This window comes from Toxorhynchites rutilus, chromosome 3, assembly GCF_029784135.1.
Source record: "Toxorhynchites rutilus septentrionalis strain SRP chromosome 3, ASM2978413v1, whole genome shotgun sequence".
Classification (NCBI taxonomy): Eukaryota; Metazoa; Arthropoda; class Insecta; order Diptera; family Culicidae; genus Toxorhynchites; species Toxorhynchites rutilus.
Window position 1 is genome coordinate 280,432,086 of NC_073746.1, and position 19,880 is coordinate 280,451,965.

Genomic DNA, 19,880 nt, shown 5'->3' on the forward strand with positions numbered 1-19,880 from the left:
ACCAATCTCGTGAGGTTGAAGACAATAGGTCGCATTGCGTTCCGTTCGCACGACACAGCTGGAACTGGAACTCTGTCGTTACAACTCAAGTTTTTTTTGCTGGAATATAGACCAATGCATTAATATTAAAAACGATCAATTCTCAATATTTTTTTTGTTATGACTTAAAAATTAAGTGCCAGAGGGAAATGCTGAATCGCAAAAAAAGAATTTCCCCATGTGAATTCAGCACCATTCGAGAGTGGTATTTCATATACATCAATTACGCCAAGGGTATATTCGAGCATCGTTAACAGCTCAGAAGCGATGTCCCATGAAATAAGAAGTCCCCCTAGAAAACTCAGTACACGAAAAAAGATAACAAAAACCAACATCTCCATTCGCACCCTGTCCCAGCTCGAATAAAGCCATCACAATTTTGATAATTAAAATTTGTTCCATCCATTCTAAACAATCCTCCCCCCAAAACTCTCTCCCTATATCGTTGTGTTTGCAACCGTTCCCCACTCAAATGTGTCTCCAGAACGACGCTGGTCATCTAGTCATACGCCAACTGCCATCATTATCGTCGTTATCGTCGCCTTCGGAGTCAGAGCAGAGGTTTCTGTCGCTGCGGGGAATAGAAAGAGAACAGACACACACACACACACACACACACACACACACACACACACGGATACGTACATCCGATAATAATCGTTTGGCATGCATCGCTGAACAAATGTCCTGAACCGTCTGTTTGGTGTGACTTTTGGAGTCAGTTCACATTCATGTGGATGGGAAACGTTCCCCAAGCATCATATGTTTCCAATTAGTGATCCCTGACCCACCCTTCCCGTCTTACCAGACGACTCTGGTGGCGTGTATAATGCTCAGCGAGACAATATAAACTCATTGTTCAAAATCGACTTTCCCCGTCGGTCTCCCCCGGTGGTCGTAAGATCACAAGTATACCTGAGCTGGATTTTAATTGGACATTCCAAATGACAGATGGGACAATCTCTCCGGTGGGAATACTTGGAAGGACGACGCTCTGCTAACACAATTTTTCGACATTAGGCTGTGTTGGGGCATCTATTATGGCCGGTACATATGGTAGGACTTTTGGTCTGGAAAGTGGAGCAGAAACATTAAAGAGAACATCGCCTTCAATTTGTTGTCGGCTGAAGTTTTAACACGAAAAAAGTACCTACACCGTGTCAAAAAAGTTCGGTCACAGTTTTGTTGGATTGCTAATAACCTCTTAACATGGTACGAATGCTGCCATCTGTATGTCAAATGAAAGGGTTATAATTATAGTACAAAATGACAGTGTCGAACCCATGTGATTTTTTTTACATTTTGTTTGCGAAGGTGAACGGGCACAGATATATTGTTGTCGCTGATGGTTTTACACCTTGACATATCTTCAGACGCCTTGGAATGAACAGAAGATTCGTTCACTGTACCATAGATAGGTATGTACAGACCGGACGAGAATAGAGCGCGATCAGGAAGAAAATAGATTGATCTTTAGCGTAAGAGGTATGGACGTTACCACTACGCCAAATCGCCTCCGACAATGTGAAGACATTTGACATCAACATTTTTTTTCGAAAACATGTAGGGGAAATGGGGGGAATTTGGAGATTTAGATGGAGATGGACCCCTAAGCAAATCGCCCAATATTTCCAAACCAATACGGTCTTAATAAAAAATTTCACATTGTATACTGAGTTACACTTGTTTTCTCTCAATCAATAATGTTTAATCATTATATCAAACTTCAAATTATCTAATATATCATAAAATAAAAGAAATGTTTTTTGGATATTACAATTTGATTTTTTGAAGTATTTTGGGATAATGTTACAATCAGTAACAGTGTAACAGTGGATCGATACCAGGTGTCTTGGACATATTCCAGACCAGAAAAATGGGATTGAGACCATCTCGTATTCTGTATGGATCTTTTCACTGTTGTTCGAGTATGTTCGGACGTGAAAAAAAGTCCCTGGAGCAGCGATTGGTTTCTCAACTGCTCAAAGCTGGAAATCATTTGTTACAACGCTTGCTGTGACACAGTTGAAGTCTGCAGGGTTGTATTGCCAGAACATCCCCCGCCCCGTGGATCAGGTCCAGACTCGTCCCGTCTTCCGGATTCACCACTTTCCGATACCTCCATCAACACCAACTTTACAACTGGTCGCTTAAGTTTCCCGGTGGCCGTCTGTACTACGGCTTGCCTCACCCTACCATCTCTTCCTGGAATTACTTCTTCAATTCGGCCACGGATCCAGCCTCTCCTGTCCTTTTCCGTAACATATACTAAATCTCCTACTTTGACAGATCTGACCTCGTGGTACCATTTCGTTCGTTTATTAATTGTCGGAAAGTACTCTGCCAGCCAACGTTTCCATGGGTCGTTCGCCAATTTCTGTGAACGCTGGTAGCTATCCCTCAAGGTTTCAGCCAAGTTAACCATCTCTTTGAGTGGTTCGTTAATTCCTGACGAGTTGCCGAAAATAAAGTGGTTCGGCGTAAGTGCTTCACGATCAGCAGATGTTTGAGGCATGTAAGTCAAAGGACGAGCATTGATGAAACCCTCTGCTTCGGCCAAAACCGTCTGTAGAACTTCGTCGGTGAGAGTACGACCATCATCGAGAGCTTCCATAGCCTCTTTAACACTACGCACCACGCGTTCCCACACACCGCCCATGTGGGGCGCGGACGGTGGATTGAACGACGATTTGGTGTGGGAATCAGTGAACGTTGCGGCGCACTCGTTGTTAATCTGCCTCATCAGCAGCCAACTTTGTTGGTGCCATTATCAGAAAATATTTCCACAGGTGATCCTCGTTTGCAAACGAATCGTCTCATCGCCATCACGCAGGACTGCGTCGACAGAGTGAACGCAATATCTAGATGGACGGCTCGAGTAACCATGCACGTGAAGACGACCACGTATCTCTTCTCCTTACGCCTTCCAACCGTCACATCTAGTGGTCCAAGATAATCTACGCCAACATAACTAAATGGCCTGGAATCTCTGCTTAGGTAACGGAGCCATTCTCGGAAACTGTGGCTTGTATTTCGTCACCTTACATCGCTGACAGTCTTTCATCACCTTACCCACCACGGAACGCAATTGAGGGACATCGTATCGTTGACGGATCTCGTTGACAACCGTCTCCCTACTCGCATGCCCCAAAAGACAATGATAGTGGTCAAGGAGTTTAAACGTGATCGGATGATTCCTGGGCAATATTATTGGAAAACGTGCATCAAACGGCGCAAACGTAGCAGCTTCGGTTCTCCCTTCCACTCGCAGGACTCCAAACTCATCTGCGAATGCGGACATCTTGTATAACGGACTGCTCTTTTCGACGCATCATCTCATCTCTATCGGTACATCTCGGTTTTGCAGGAGTATTTTCATTCCGTCTGGATAACAATCGCCTTGCGCGATCTGCCAGAGCCACTGTTCAGCACGTTGAAACTCTTCTTGTTTGAGGGGAATTTTTATCATAGGAACAACACGTTTTAGACATCGTATCTGCAGTTCCGTTGCCTCTAGTGCTTCTATCGGCAGTCTTGGATTCGCCGCCGACAGTTGTTCATAAATCTGTACACGCAGGCCATCGTTCGTCGCAGAATGTTCCATCTCGAAATTCTTTCAACGTCGACTATTCCTATCGGTAGCGAAATATGATGTAACTGATAACAGGAACGAAGCTCTTCTTAAACGTTTTCAACAACTGCTCGCTGAAGGGGCCATTGGTTCTGAGGGAGATACAGGAAGGAAGGTCCCGCAAACCATTCATTATTAGACTCCGGTTCAGTGTTCTTGCCCCATTTGGTGAGACTATCGGCTATATTCGCTTTCGACGGAACCCAGCGCCACGATTCAGGCTGCGTGAGTGACAAAATTTCACCGATACGATGAGCCACGAACTGTTTGTACTTCTTGTGGTCCGAACGTATCCAGGCAAGCACAGTGGTAGAATCTGTCCATAGGAAGCATTCTCCAATCTCGTACGAATGGCTGACTCGAACATTTTGAAGAAGCCTTGCACCCAAAACTGCCCCCTCCAACTCCATTTGTGGAATTGATAGCTGCTTGAGTGGAGTCACCTTGGCCTTCGATATCGCCAGAGCACATCGGATCTCCTCTCCATTCTCGGAGCGAAAATATGCAGCACAACCGTAGCCTTTGTCACTCGCATCGGTGAACACGTGCACTTGCACCTTCTTGTAAGTGGTGGGTCGAGCGCCATTAAAATAACATCGAGGAATCTGCAACTCACTGATTTTGGGAAACAAATTTGTCCAGCGCACCCATTTATCAAAGTCCTCGTTTTGCATCTCTTCGTCCCACTGCAGCCCACTCCGCCAGAGATCTTGCACTAGCATCCTACCGTGAATAGTGAAAGGCGCGAGTAACCCCAATGGATCAAACAAACTCATGATGATGCGGAGGGCTATCCGCTTTGTTGGACGCTGCTTTCCTACAACATATGGTATCAGTTCCGCTCGAATATTGGTGGAAAACGAGAGTACATCGCGGATAGGATCCTACGTTATTCCCAGTACTTGTTCCCACTTTGTTTCATCTTCGTAGGCAAATTCTCGAGGACTTTGGACCACAGGCTCACCAAGTCTCAGCAACACTTCAGATGAATTACTCACCCAATTGCGCATGTCGAAGCCCGCACTTGAGTGGATATGTTTAACTTGTAGAGCACGCTCACCTGCTTCTTGGGGTATCGGTGCTGTCGTAGTAATCGTCCATATACATTTTGGACTTCACTGCTGCGACCGCGTCAGAATATTTCTCTGCAAGCCGATCAGCATTCTTTCGTAGAACGTACTGCGCCGAGCAGTGCGCGTTGCACCGAAGGTCGCCACATCCATTATATATACGTCGGGTGGTGTGGTTGTATCGAATCGGAATAGGAATCGTTGGGAATGTTTGTCCACCGATCTGATTCGGATTTGGTGGAACATTTCCTTTATGTCGCCTCCGAACCCGATTTGCCGTTCTCTAAATTTGCAGATTACCGAGGGAAGTGATACGAGTTGATCGGGGCCTTTCAACAGCTGAGAATTGAGTGATATTCCGTCGACCTGTGCCGCTGCGTCCCAAACAAGTCGCTTCTTTCCCGGTTTCCTCGGATGTACTGCACTACGTTGAGCGGCAAATACCATACTCGCCGACTATATGCTTCATTCAGTTCCTGAGTAGAAGCTTTATGGGTATAGTCTTTACGCACGTACTCCTGGATCTGCTGGTGGACATTTTCGCGTAGTTCGGGGTTCTTTGATAGCTTTGCTTCCAAGCATCTCAGTCTCCGCATCGCCATTGGGAGACTATTTAGCAGGCTGACGTCATCAGTTTTCCACAGAAGGCTTTTCATACCTCCCATTCTGCCAGACCGTCGTTTTCTCCAGTAACTCACGAGCTCGTTTGTTTTCAGCGGATTCCGGTAAAGCAAACCTAGGAGCAATTGCTTCATCCATGAACACGAACTGTTGACGAATCATTTCATTCAGCTTCGTATCCGTATTGCATTCACACGAGTGCACATTTATGAATTTCTCCACTGACGCGTTAGATTCACTTGGCCCGTAGACTGCCCACCCAAGAAGTGATCTCACTGCAATATTGTCCAGTCCTACGAGAACTCTTGGCACAGCTTCAGAGTATGACTGAACTGGCATATTTCGTAGGTGCTCGTAACGTGATATCAGTTCCTCGACAGACAGGCTTTGACCGGGAAGTTTTAGTTCATCCACAGTATGGGCTACTTTCAATGTGTAGCGATTTCGAAGATCACGTCCAGCAATCTGGATATTAACACGCTTCGACGAATTTTCGTCACGGACAACACTCGCCGTCCATTTCAGTTGTAGCGGTTCGGGGGCTCCTTCGACTCCAAGGCTGTTGGTAATTTCTGATTCAATCAAAGTCAAAGATGAGCCTTAGTCGAGGAAGGCGTATGTATTCAAACGACGGTTACCATTGAACAGCGTTACGGGGACCACTCGGAACAAAATTGACCGTCTGCCGTACCCATGTGTATGACAGTCTGAGGGCAACACACGAATAGCTACTGCAGTTATTTCGTGAGGTAATGGATGATGGCGTTTGCGACAACTTTCAACGTTACAGCGGATTCTTGAACGGCATCTCCATGTGCCGTGATCATAAAGACATGTTTCACATAGTTTATACTGTTTCACAGCTTGCAGACGTGTATCCAAGCTCATTCGTCCAAATTTCTCGCAGTTCCTTACTCTGTGGTTCTTACTACTTCACAAGCGAAGTAACCTCACTAGCGTCCTCGACCAGCCTCTCCATGAACCTACCAAACTCCTTCAGCGAGGGTTCAACGAACTTCCGTTTGTATCGGACCCAATCCAGCTTTATGGATGCAAGTAACTTATCTATGAGCTCTTCAAGCAATATTGGGTTTGACAAATGTCCACGCAAATTAGCTGCCTCTAAATGTTCGCACAATTGCTGGACAGCCATCCCAAAATTCATCAAAGTGTCCAACCGCTTCGGCTTGGGCGCTTCCAGTTGCCGGACTTTACCAAGTAAATTTCTTACCAGAAGCTCTGGTCTTCCGTATAAGCGACGCAGCGTCTCCATAATTTGCGGTACACAGTGAGGAAACATTAATTTCGTAACCACCGCTTCTCGTGCTTGTCCTTGTAAGCTTTCTCGCAACCGGATAAGGTTCTCAAACTCTGTGAAACCACACGCTGTGTTTCCGGTTTCGAAGCTACTGTTGAACATCGGCCACTCCTCAGGGTCACCTGAAAACATCGGTAGCTTTTCCGGCCAGATTTGCCTGGCTGCCAACTGATGTGAACTTGGCACCGCCCCGTGTGGCTTGTGTGCCCCAACATGCTGAGGATTTCCAGGATGAAAAATATGAGGATTTCGGCGACGTGCTTCTCGGTGTGGTTGTATGTCAGCCTTTCCGGCCGATGATGCAATATCACTATTATTTTGGCTTGGGACCCAAGAGTCATCTTCGGTGTTTTCTTCGTCGGTCACAGTTTCATCCTCAGGATCTCCGTATGCAGCATTTTATTCGGCACCGGTTTTCTCAAAAAATCTATTTTCTTTCGCAGCTGGTTGTTTATCAAGCCAGTCCTTCGTTTTTCGCCAGTCTCTTCTACTCACAACCGAGCCCTTGAAGGTATCTCCTTCTTCTGCAATCTGCTCTTCCAAATTGTATTTCTCCTTCAACGATTGTTCTAGCAGATCAAGCTCTTTCTTCCGCAGTGCCTGTTCTTTCTTCCTCATAGCCTTTTCTTCATCCAATTGTCGTCGCTCCTCTTCCAATTTTCGCTTTTCCAACCGTTGTTCGGCTTCCAAACGCTGCAGTGCTAGTTGTGCGCGAGCTCGAGCACTGCTCGTGGTAGACTTAATCGACATCTTGTCAAAGGTATTTGGCTTTGGAACACCCGGACTCCGTTTCGGCGTAGTACGATCATCTGTACCTTTCTCACTCGTCGGCTCATTCTTTTTGGCTCCCCCGAGGATAGCAGTGACTTTACTACGTGTCTTTTCAAAAATGTCATCTGCTTTTCAAAAATGTCATCTGGCTTAATTGTGGAATTTTTCTTCTTCGTAGCACCAGTTGCTGCAGAAATACTATCTGACAGTAGCAGGAGACCTGTCAAGCATGTGTGGCACTTCCACTTACTTATGGCAACTCCTGGTGGAACATTGGTACACTTCGGATGATACGGCACGTCACATTTACGGCATGAAATCATTCCTACATCGGGATCATCGCCAAGGGCGCAGGCTCCGCATTTACGTTCACATAAATCCTCCATCAAAGTAATCTTTGAGAATGTTCGGACGTGAAAAAAAAGTCCCTGGAGCAGCGATTGATTTCTCAACTGCTCAAAGCTGAAAATCATTTATTGATACAATAATTGATACAATTCTTAGTACAAATTGAAATGCTTACATTAGTTTTTTCTTCTTCTCGATTTGAATATCGCATAACTACTTCGCGGTGTTCTCTTCAAAATTCACCGCTGTTATCCGGAACAACCTTCTTCAAGCAACGCGGTCTGAAAATGGATTTTTTTCTAATTGATTCTTGAATATTCTGACAAAGCTTGCTGTGACACAGTTGAAGTCTGCAGGACTGTATTGCCAGTACAGAGCATTTTCAAACACTTTCGATGCTTGTTCAAAGAAAATCCGTTCTTGATGGTCTGTGTTGCTCTTTCAAGCTCCTCCTTCTTTCAACATTGTCTACTCAACCTCTTTTTGTAATTCAGCAGCATCTGGAATCAATTAGACCAAAAAAAAGCCTCAAACCTGTAGGACCAATTCACCCCACAGAAACGTGTTCATGTCACCCCACACAACATGCAAAAATTAAAATGCAATTAATTTAATTTTTGTTATCAAACATACAGTTTCGTTGCATCAAATTGTTTCTCTTCTGTAGGCGAACAGAACTTTACTTCACAATACACGAAAAGTGTGTTTAATCAGCGGGAAAACCTCAAAACCACGATCGGAAAACTCACATGTTTTGGCAATCAATGTGCTTGCTGTGTTCATGCTACATGCCGTTTCCTTCCACCTGTCGAATTTTACCAATGTTGTTTTACGTTAGGTACATACGGTTCAACAATAAAAGGAGATGGACATTATAAAAAATCCAAGTTGAGCCGTACATTTTGAGATACCTGAGTGGTCCAAATCACCCCGTATGTCCAACTCACCCTACCCCAAAATATATTTGTCTCAATGAAGTTCAAGCTAGCATTTTGAATTGAAATCATGTTGTCGTTACCATTTTTCTCATTGAACGTTTCGTTACAAATACATTTTTTATATATTTTTATATACGGGCCCGACGAACTTCGATATAAAACGGTATAATCCGGAGCTGGGTCCCAGCGACAGCTTTTTGGTTTACAAAACTGAAAATAATGTGGAATCAAAGAAGCAATTTGACCCCTAAAAGTTTTGAAATATATAAAAAGTAGAAAAAGTTATGTCAGTTGTTAAGCATAGAAAATGCATGAAATCGATTGTTTCTCGAGAGTTGTTGTTTCATTCATCATCATACGGAATTGCTATGTTATGAGTTGTATCCCAAATTTGTTTTCGATCAGTCATGGGTAAAATTTTTATAAGTCATTTCCAAGGCATATTTTAGAATGTATTTCTAAAATATGCCTTGGAAATGACCAAGAGTGGCAAGTTCTAGAATACGCGTGACCACAGTGCAAGCCGGAAAGAATTTCTTTAGCGAAAAATCTCCCGGCCAGAACGGGAATCGAACCCGAACCCCCGGCATGATAATGTGGGACGCTAACCACTCGACCACTGGAGCTTCTGAATTCCCATTCATTCTGAATCATGAGAACTGCTGTTCCATTTATGACTATAATTTTTGATATAGAAATGGAAAGAACAGCAATACTTTACAAAATTATTCCACAATACTTATCAAATTCTCAAAATAAAAACCACTAAGCTCCATTAAAATTTGCATTCTGTAATTCGCCGTCTTCAGAGGTGAAGTTTTCTCCAAGTATTTTTATGCTTTTTCGATATTTTATACCGGATGTATTATTGTTGTCTGCATTCTCAATTTGGTTTTTTTAGAAATGATATGCTTGAAGAAAACATTGTTCAATAATTGTGATAAATTTTAGGTTTAGTAAATGTTATAGTTGAACAACTGGATGGTTGAAAATCACATAACTAACAATCTGAATAAAAAAATGATAACAGAAACTTGCACGTAGAAATCTACTCTCGCTACTATGTTTCATTGAGAACAATATAAACCTTATGAAATAAACACGGCGAAAAGTGAGAGAATATTTGACTAAATGCATTTGAATACTGTCCTAGATCAGCTGGCGGTCGATTAGGAATATCTACACGGGGGACAGATGACCGCGGACAACGCTTTGGCCACCCATGGTTTCGCTTCACTGTGCATACGCTACGTTCATTTGAGAGATAAATTTTCCGAATATTCGCAATTTCTTTCAAAATGTTGCGTTAAAATGTTTTGACGTAGGACTACGTTTTTCATTTCTGCACCGGGGTGTGAGTTCAAAGCTTTGAAAACACAAAAAATTTAAGCAAACATTATTTTTGCTGAGTAATTCCGAGGAGGAATCCATTCTTTTTTCAAGCGTTAATAATTTTGCTCCGGGTGAACGAAATAGTATGATAATTATTTCATACAAAAGTTAAAATGTCCAAGAAGTATACGATTGCTACTTATTGACTTGAAAAATTGTTTCAAGGGTTTAATGAGAATTCGATCGCTCAAGCATGTCTTCAGCCATTCGCCATGTTATCATTGACAAAAGATCTCAATCGCTTCAGAAAGTGATCGAAAATTGGACTACCCCTCAGCCTGCCGAGGCACCAACACGTCGAAAATCATATTTAATCAAAAATGGGGGAAAATTATCTTTCAAATAAAGCCAAATTCAAGGCAATTAACACGATTTTTCTGTGAGTGATTCAAGTTATATGTTATATGTCTCTATTTAACGTTTGCATTCAAAAAAATGGACAAAAGTTGCCGATTTTCATGGGTTTACCTTCACACGCACTGACGGAACTACCCGTGCAGTATCAACCATAGTAACCCATGAGTCAGCAGAAAAAATTGACAGCTCTATCAGTCGAACTCTAACCGTGATGAGGAAAACAGTGAAGCTACTTCGTTCTGAAGTGTGCGCGTTCAAGGAACGGTCGAAAACGGACATCGTGCGGCTCTTTGTGGACGCCAGATACGTCCATTCCGGCATTTACAACGTCTTGACACTATCGAACAACAATCAGAGCATCGAAAGAAAGCCCGGTTCCGGACGGCCGACGACCCTAAGCGACAAGAAGCTCGAAGGGATGCTGAAGAGGAAGATCGAGGGAAAAGTGGCAACATCGCTGCGTGCACTTGGCCGGGAGGTCGGTACAACCGACCAAACAGTGAAAAAATATCTAGCGAACATGGACATACATGTGAAGAAGCGGAAGTCCCGTCCACTGGTCTCTGAGCTGCAGGCAATGACGAAGCGGCAGAGGCTGAATAATATTGTCAAGTCGATTTTCCCGGCGAATCACGACGTGGCGGTGGTGATGGACGACGAGACCTGTCTCACCCTGGATGACAACGACTGGCAGGGCACTTCCTTCGTGGTGGAAGTAAAATACACCACGAAGGAAGTGAGCTCCGAAATGAAGTTTATTTCACACACCAAGTTACCTAAGAAGGTACTGCTGTGGCTGACAATTAGCAAGAGGGGGATGTCAAAGCCGCTCTTCTTTAGCTCCGGACTGACCGTGAACGGGGAAATTTATAGTACGAAATGCCTGCCGGAAGTTGCGTCGTTCATCAAGAAATGCCATAAGGGAGAAGACGCGGTGTTCTGGCCGGATCTGGGGTCAGCCCACTATTTGAACTATTTGAAGAGATGGAACGGCTGAATATCAATGTGGTACTCAAGTAGACGAACCCGTCCAACGTCCCCCAGCTGCGTCCCATCGAGAATTTCTGGGCAAACTTAAAGCTTAAGATCTACTCCAACAATTTTGTCGCGAAAACTGAGAGAGAAGAAATTGATCAATAAAACGAAGAAAGAACTCGAAAGCATGCCTACATGCATGTTTTCGTCCGCCATGGCGAATTTTCCGGTTAACTGCCGAAAGGCCGCTCGCAAGGGCGTCAAATTATTTTTGCAAGTAAGCACATATAATTACCTTCCATGGAAAATTGATCAAACTCAATTATCTGTATTGGTTTTTTCATCACCATCCGAAAAAAGTCCATTTTTAATGCAAACGCTACTCTGTATTCTGTATATCTCCTCTTCACCTTTCTCCAAAAGTCGCTTTTCTATCGAACGAGTAAATGATGACACGGTGATTACTCCGATAATATGAACACAACTTAAAGCTACTGGTTCTGGTTGATATCATGTACACTGCTGCTGGAAAAATGTTTGTATTAGTAAGCTCTAAAAGTCTTTCAGAGACAGTTTGCATGTAAAATTTCAAATATAAAGCTTGAGCAAAAAAACAGTTTTTTCCATGGTGACGCTAACGTAACTTATAAAAAAGGCGTTATATCGGTTATTTCAAGAAATAGAAAAAAAACTTTGTTCTACAAAGATGTCTCAAATAATTGGAGCTACAACATTGTCGAACTATGTTTACCTCTATCTATAAAGACAAGAAAGTTAGATTTTTTATTTCACCGAAAATTTTGGTCACCCTATTTTTGACAACATAAAAACGAGCGTTCTATCATGAGTAACAACTTTGTCCAAGACAGTTTTTGTCTAGAGAACAACTGTCGAGCTCTAAATGCTAATTTCCCCTTAAATGCATCTCCTGGACCATTGTGGATTGTGATTGGAGATGAGAAGAGGATAATCTATTACTACCACAAAAGATAAAAATACTATGCCTTACCTGTTTATGGATCTCAATATTAACGAAAAATCGGACATTATTGCCTAGAAGAACATGCTCTATGTCTGGTGGGAGCAAGAGTTTTCTTGCTTTGTCCTGATGAAGCCTGAAATCGCAACCCTATTATGGGCGAATTATATTGACTACAACTAATTCGTTTGAGGTTTCCAAGAAAACAATCGAAAAACGAGTAGAGATAAAATAAAGCTATGTTGTTTTTATCACAATGCTCATTCTCATGTCGCGAAATTCATAACACTGCAGGCACTCAAAACGATTCAGTCTGATCCGTTTATGGGGTTATTCTAGTGCGAGCGAGCTCTGAACAAATAAAACAAAGAATATTTTTACAGGGTCTTTCAGATTAAACGCTCACGCAACAAATTTCAATAACTTCTACAAAAGTGAAACGATTTTTATTTTTAAAAAACGAAAATGAAGCTTATTTTAGGACATTTTCGATGTGACCATCCCTTTTTTCGATAACGCGTTTTAAACGGTGAACAAAATTCTTCATGCAAAACTCTAACATTACGACTTCGATGCTGTTGAAAATCCGAGTTATTTCTTCTTTAAGTTCCTCGAAATTTTGTGGCTTATTAACATAGCAACGGTCCTTCACGTACCCCCAGAGGAAGTAATCGACGACGAGAAATGTAGAAATTTTTACCATAAGAGGACAAAAGTTTCATTAAGGCTCCGGTTGCTCGAGTAATACGATTTCACTAAAAATACACGTTATTGTAAATTGTACATCTAGACACTCTAAACCATCCGATCAGATTGAATGAGTAGTCGAATATTATCGTGCCGAAATGGGGAATGCAGTGTTACCATCGGTGGAACTTGACATATCGTGTGCGCCAGTTTGATAAAAAAAAAACTAGTGTCGAGTAAAACACGTTTGAAGTTTTATGTCAAGGCAGTACTAGTTTAGATACTGTATCCCTAAACTGGTTATAACTCGGAAAATAATGGGGTTTTAAGTTAAGTTTTAAGTTAAGTCTTTCTAGAGTATATTCTTGAATATGAAACTTCAGAAATATTAAGAAAAACAAATGATATATTTTTTTTTCAAATTTCTAGACAAGAATATCCCCTTAAAAATAGAAAGGAGATTCGTGGCTCCGTGGCCTTTTCAGCGGTCATTCAGAAGAATCCTCATTATTACCTTGACTAAAAAAGCTCTTCACTGCGCTTCGGCCATCTACTGTGTTTTGGTGGATGCTAAGTTATTACGTTAACTAGAACTATCCACTTATGGCTGGTATGTTCAACAATATTCAGTGAAGTCACGATACTGCCCATTCCATGCAGATGAATTCCCACGACTCTCGAAAAATATCATATTAAGATTAAGCCGTTAGTCATCCACTATCCCGTGTCAACCGCCAGGGAATCCCTTTTGACCGCAACACATCACAAATTCGTACCGTTCGAGGTTCAACTCATGCCATCGATTCCCACTCGCGTGCCTAAAGCGAAAATCTGATTCATAATGTCCCCAGCTGAAACTCGCCTTCCCACGTAGCAGGTGCAAGTAAATGGTACTAACCTCTTCAGAGTTTGGATAGAGTGTTACGTGCAGCGGTTTGCCCAAACCGAACGTCCATTAAATAACCAGCCAGCTCACGCCACCCGAACTTTTCCGCAGTTAATTAATGAAGCAAAGTTTTTTTTTGATTTTGTACTGTCTCGCTCTTTCACCCTCCAGGTTGAACTTAACCTGAAAAATCGCGTCATCGCGGTCATCCCACGGTGGAAGGGGGCAGATCAAAGTCACAGTAACCTTTCGTGATTCTCGGACAAGCATGAATACTATATGAGACCATGTGTTTCATTGAGGAACGTTATCCAGTTGCTGCATGGCGTTGTGGTGCAAAGTTCTTCGTAATTAGGGAAGAAACAGCAATCCCTAAAAAAGGAAGACTGGCCCCAGCGGAGTTCTGCTCGAGTGATGACAGGATTTCAACAATGGGTAATTATTTAATTGTTAATTTAACTTCGTCGCCTACAGAGAATGTCGCATTAATCCAACCTTAGATTATGACCGACCAAAGTCAATTATTAGTCGATTCATACTTAGCGTACTGTAAAAGCACGTTCGTGATCACTTCATGAAGCGAGTAAGTGATTAATGTACAATCTTCCGTGCCACGTGGCGATTCCTTTGAAGTAAACATGCACCACTAGGCAGATTATCCGCGCTACGACGGCGGGAACACGGAAGCCGAGTAACTAATGCCTTTATAAATGCGACGAAAATGAAACGCCTTCGAAGGCAAATGCCCACGTTGAAAACGCCGTCACCTGCAAATGAACGGTATATCATTTTCGGCCACCCGAGCTTGTGTAGCCGTGACTATGTAATATTACGAACAAATCTATAGAAATGTTAACAAAAGGGTTTGTTTTTCGTGTTGTTCGAGCAAGTTAATTTTTTTTTCGTATCTAGCATAATGTGAATCGAGCACCGAGCGTATGCTGTCTCTCCTGTTATTGTAGAGTACAAATTGTACATTGAAATATGACAGGTTGAAATATAGTTGACTTACGTGTTTAAATGTTGAAACCGGGATTTTTCATTAAATAAACACGTTCATTGTTCTCGAATAGTTTTATATAAATCACTCAAAGTAAAAACCATTGGAAGCTGCACAGTTTCCCCATCTTCATGGAATTTAGGAAGGTCTCGACAAATAAATTCTTTGTTTTTTTTCAGCCAAGACAACCAAGTCAGACATACAGCCATTTTCGCACATTTCCATTGGAATTGAGGCGTTGCTCAGCGAGTGCGTATCCCATCAATAAATGGAAATAATAAGAATCCGAGTCTGCTGAATAAGTCGCATTGATCCCAATGGAGTAGCTCAGTCGTTTCCATGGCCGGTCTTGCTCGATGCGACGAGGCATTGTCATCAACAAAAATCACCTTCATGTTGCCTTTTCTGATATTCCGGTCGTTTTGGAGCAGAGCACGGTGGAATTCGAGCATTATTATTCTTTCAACAGTTTCATCGGTTTCCAGCATCTTCAAAAATCCTCGATGGTTTACCACGTTTCAAGTAACTCTCATAGAAATTCGCACTTTTATACTTTTTGAACCGCCAATTTGCTGAGAGCATGCTCGTCTTAAGGGGGGAGCCCGGTCAGGAAATCGCAAAAAAAGAATTTTTGTTGTTTGCATTTTTGGGAACGTTTTGTCTTCGGAAATGTCGTCCTTAAAGGATTTTTCGATATTTGATTGCGTTGGAAAGTTACAGCCAAAAGTATGAAGTCGCCTCAAGAGATATAGTATTGCTGTACGAATTCCGAAACGCTTTTTCTCGAAACCATGTTTTTTCAACTGGTGGTATCGATATCTCAGCATCTATTCGACCGATTTGGCTGAATTTTTTTTATCAGCATCTAAAAATGGATTATCTGAAGCGCCGATAGCCGTTTTTTGATACCTAATTTTTTCGATTTTAAGTGAACTTCTAAGCAGCGATTTTTCATGAAAAATAACGATTTTCTAACAAAAATGGCCGCCATTTTGGTGGTTTTTCGATTTTAAAAAAATCCCTATGTAAAGCTTTAGGTATCTATCGTCCTAAAGTTTCTAAATATTCATTGGAATTTGTTCTAGGACACCCCGTTGCTTCAGAACCGATACCACCAGCAAGGTATCAATTTTCAGTAGGCATCCATGCATCCAGCTTTCAACAGCGTAATAATCATTTTTCGTGCACTCGAAAAATGGAAAACATATCTCCAAATATACCTAAACAATAACCAAAATACCCGAACACTTCCCTTTATTCGTAACATACTAAAAAAATTCACGAAAATTCATTATTTTCCGACCTTCCAGACAGGGGTCCCCCCTTAAGTTTCCAGTCTTCCTTTCACTTCCATTACATTCTATGCGATTCGGAAGTGGATTTTGTTCAGTTTATAGCAAAAAATCAATCATGTCCGCAATAGAGGCGATCTGGCGTAGTGGTTGACATCCGTACCACACACGCTACAGTTCACGAGCTGAATTTTAACTCCCGACATTCTTCCATCGTAAGGGAAGGACCGAGTGACGAACCAGCCAAAAGGCTGTAATTCACATTAATACAACAAAAAATCGTTCGTATATTGTAGTTTGTAGGTACAAATCCACAATTTTTACGTGGGTCTACGCCTAACCGGAATATATGGGGGGTAAAATGAAACCCTAAACACAGAACATGCAGGAAAAAATGAAAGATTTTGAAAGCTGCTAACTCGAACATTTCCTTATAGATCGGAAGGATGTTTGCATGAATTGGAAGGAAATATTTCTACGCATCTATCACAATGAATAAAATGGGATAGGGACCGCATAAAAGAAGTTTCCTTAAGAAAATAACTCAAATCCTGATGATTCCATTCGTGATCAACATTTGATTTCCTTTTTTTCACTTTATTAAGCGGTCTACTCACTTGCGCAGATCATAAAATCAACCCTTTGCTCCTTTCAATAAGTTCCTATTGACACCTCGAAGCAAACAAAACATAAGGATGGGAATTAGCTGACACAGTTCCTTTGAAATACATATAAAAGATAGGAAAAAAAAATAAATGACCGATGACTTCAAATTTTTTCAAATACCGCACAAAAAATATCGCACGAGATTTTTGATGCATTTTTGTGCGATCGCACAATGAACTTTCAAGTTTAAAGTCTCTGTAGTATAAAGAGTACTAAAGGTTGAAGTTGTTGATCTATGCAAGCCGGGGATACCTCTGTACTCGCATTTTTTTTTTGCACTCCGGAATGTGTTTATGACTCCGTTTGATGATTAGGCAAAATGCTAATCACCATTTGGTGCGATAACGTCAATTGATTCAACAATATGCGTTGAAGGGCATATCAAAATCGAAACTGAGTGCCTGGAGTTCATCAAATTAGGCAAATTTGCTATTCGAGAAGTATATACACATGAGAGATGTAATAATTTCTGAGGAGACCAAACGTAAAAGGACGGTCATCAGATTTATTTGTAACGAAAAAAATAATCTATTACAATGCATGGCATTTGTTCAAACTCTTAACCTACAAAGCAAATATGTTAGATCCAATTGAATTCGAAAATTGTTTCATTCAATCAATAACAATACAATACAAACAAATGATTCTTAAGCCATCGGTAGTTCCACGTCAACCTTGCGGTTACATCATAGATATAGCCCACCCATTTTTAAAATCTTTGTGACTGAATGGAATTCCTGATATTTTCAATTGGATATTGTTGACAGATGTCAAAAACATAAAAATGACAATCGATATGACGTTGAACCTTTTACATTAGCATGTACAGGTAAACTTCGATATAACGTACATTTCACTTTCAAAATTGTACGTTGTATCGAATTGTACGTTATATCGAAGCATAATAAAGTACTCACAAACGTAGTCTTTAATACATTATTGTGTTGCTGTTTTAGTAAAGTTAATGAATAACTTCAATCAGAAGACGAAGCCAGCCTTTCTTATGATGTTTTCCTTCGTACTGTTGATTAAAGCTTGATTCATTTAGAATCCGGTATTACAAAACCAGCTGTATTTCGGGATTTATTGAAGGTACAAAACTTGTTTCAGCATCACAATACAGGTAATTCATTGTTCTATCAGAAAAAAAAAAATAAAAAAAAATATTCCTCTACAATTTGGAAATGTGTACGTTGTATCGAGGTAAAATGTACGTTATATCGAATGACGTTATATCGAGGGTACGTTATAACGAGGGTACGTTATATCAAAGTTTCCCTGTATAGTTTATATTGTGTGAATTTCGGTTTCATACTTATACACCTGGTAACATGAGCAATGGATTGGACAACAATTTCTTACATATTCTGGAACTTTATTGATACCATACACTATGATCAGAAACGTGACCGGAATAAATCCCCCCGCAGTAAACAACTACAACAGGAACAACCGCTTAGAAAAAGTCTAGTAGGCTAGAAATGTTGTAACGCGGGAAAACATCATCTCAACATTTCTCTTTCTATTATAAATTTATTTTCTCGTTTTCGTTTTTCGAAATTTATTCTGAGGTCAATGTAAATCTAATCGCGACGACAAAGGGTTATCTTTGGGAAACATAAGATGGTAACCGAAAGACCTCCTCCGAGACCAGTCTTGGCGATATGTTCCGATATGTTCATCGCGCGTAGGGTAACACGGAGTGATTTGGACCACCCCTTTATCTCAAAAATTACGGTCAACTTGGTTTTTTTATAATGTCATTTCCTTCTACTGTTGAACCGTATGTACCTAACGTAAAAAACCTTTGGTAATACTTCACAAGTAGAGGGAAACGGTAGCATAAACACAGCAAGCACTTTGATCGTCAAATGTGAGTTTCCCGATAGTAGTTTTAAGATTTTTCCCGCTTATTAAAGAAACTTTTCATGTATTGTGCAGTACAGTTCTGTTCTCCTACAGAAGAGGAACAATTTGATGTAGCGAAACTGTAAGTTTGATAACAATAAATGAAATTAATTGTATTTTAATTTTTGCGTGTTGTGTGGGGTGACATGGACACTGAATTACAAAAAGAGGATGGAGAGACAACGTTGGAAGAAGGAGGAGCTTGAAAGAGCAACGCAGGCCGTCGAGAACGGATTTTCTTTGACCAAGCATCAAAAGTGTTTGAAAATGCTCCACCAACAGTAAAAAGATTCATGCAGAATTCGAGATGGTGTCAATCCAACTTTTCTGGTCTGGAATCTGGCCAAGACACCTGGTATCGATCCCAGAACATTGTTACTGATTGTAACATTATCCCAAAATACTTTACATAAACATAAATATGTTTTTTTCGATGAAACACACACTGGACCAAAGCACCCCACAGACGGTCCAAACCACCCCGCATCAAATTTTAATGTCCAAAAATCATCTCTTTTATTTTATGATATATTTGGTAGATTGAAGCTTTATATAATCATTATACATTATTTATTGAGAGAAAACAAGTGTAGCTCTGTATACAATATGACATTTTTTATTTAGACCGTATTGGTTTGGAAATATTAGGCGATTTCCATAAGTGGTCCAAATTCCCCCCTTTTCCCCTACTCTTTATCGAACTTCTATTTTCTATTTTTCTTGACGTGACAGCCATGCATAACAGCTATTACAACTATAGTAAATGTAAATGTATAGTAAATGAGTAAATTATCTGTGTTTTATGTCCGTGTGCATACGTGACGGCCGAAAAGTTCAATGTATGAACGCCATGATTAGGGAACAACATTGATAAACAAAACCTAGGTTAGAATAAATGCTTCTGAAATGTAATAAATGTGTTTTTGGACCCAGTGTAGATTGCCCGAAGAATATTGAGGACAGGGCGAATAGATTGGGAAGTGTTTTGAGAAAGCTTGCCTA

The 19,880-nt window shown here is 41.1% G+C and overlaps 1 protein-coding gene across 7 annotated transcripts in view; it reads left to right on the plus strand.

Moving 5' to 3' along the window:
• The window catches only part of LOC129780636 (growth hormone-regulated TBC protein 1-A), a 198,083-nt gene that overhangs the window by 41,883 nt on the left and 136,320 nt on the right, over window positions 1–19,880 (plus strand). For 4 of the 7 annotated variants that reach the window (XR_008743980.1, XR_008743978.1, XR_008743981.1 and 1 more), the window contains exon 6: window positions 14,184–14,447. The exons of 1 other annotated variant lie outside the window; for it this stretch is intronic. The gene's annotated coding sequence lies outside the window, so the exon portion shown is untranslated. Of the gene's footprint in view, window positions 1–14,183; window positions 14,448–14,512; window positions 15,141–15,191; window positions 15,493–19,880 lie in introns of those variants that run through there. 2 more of the 7 variants (XR_008743982.1, XM_055789127.1) reach the window with 2 other exon arrangements.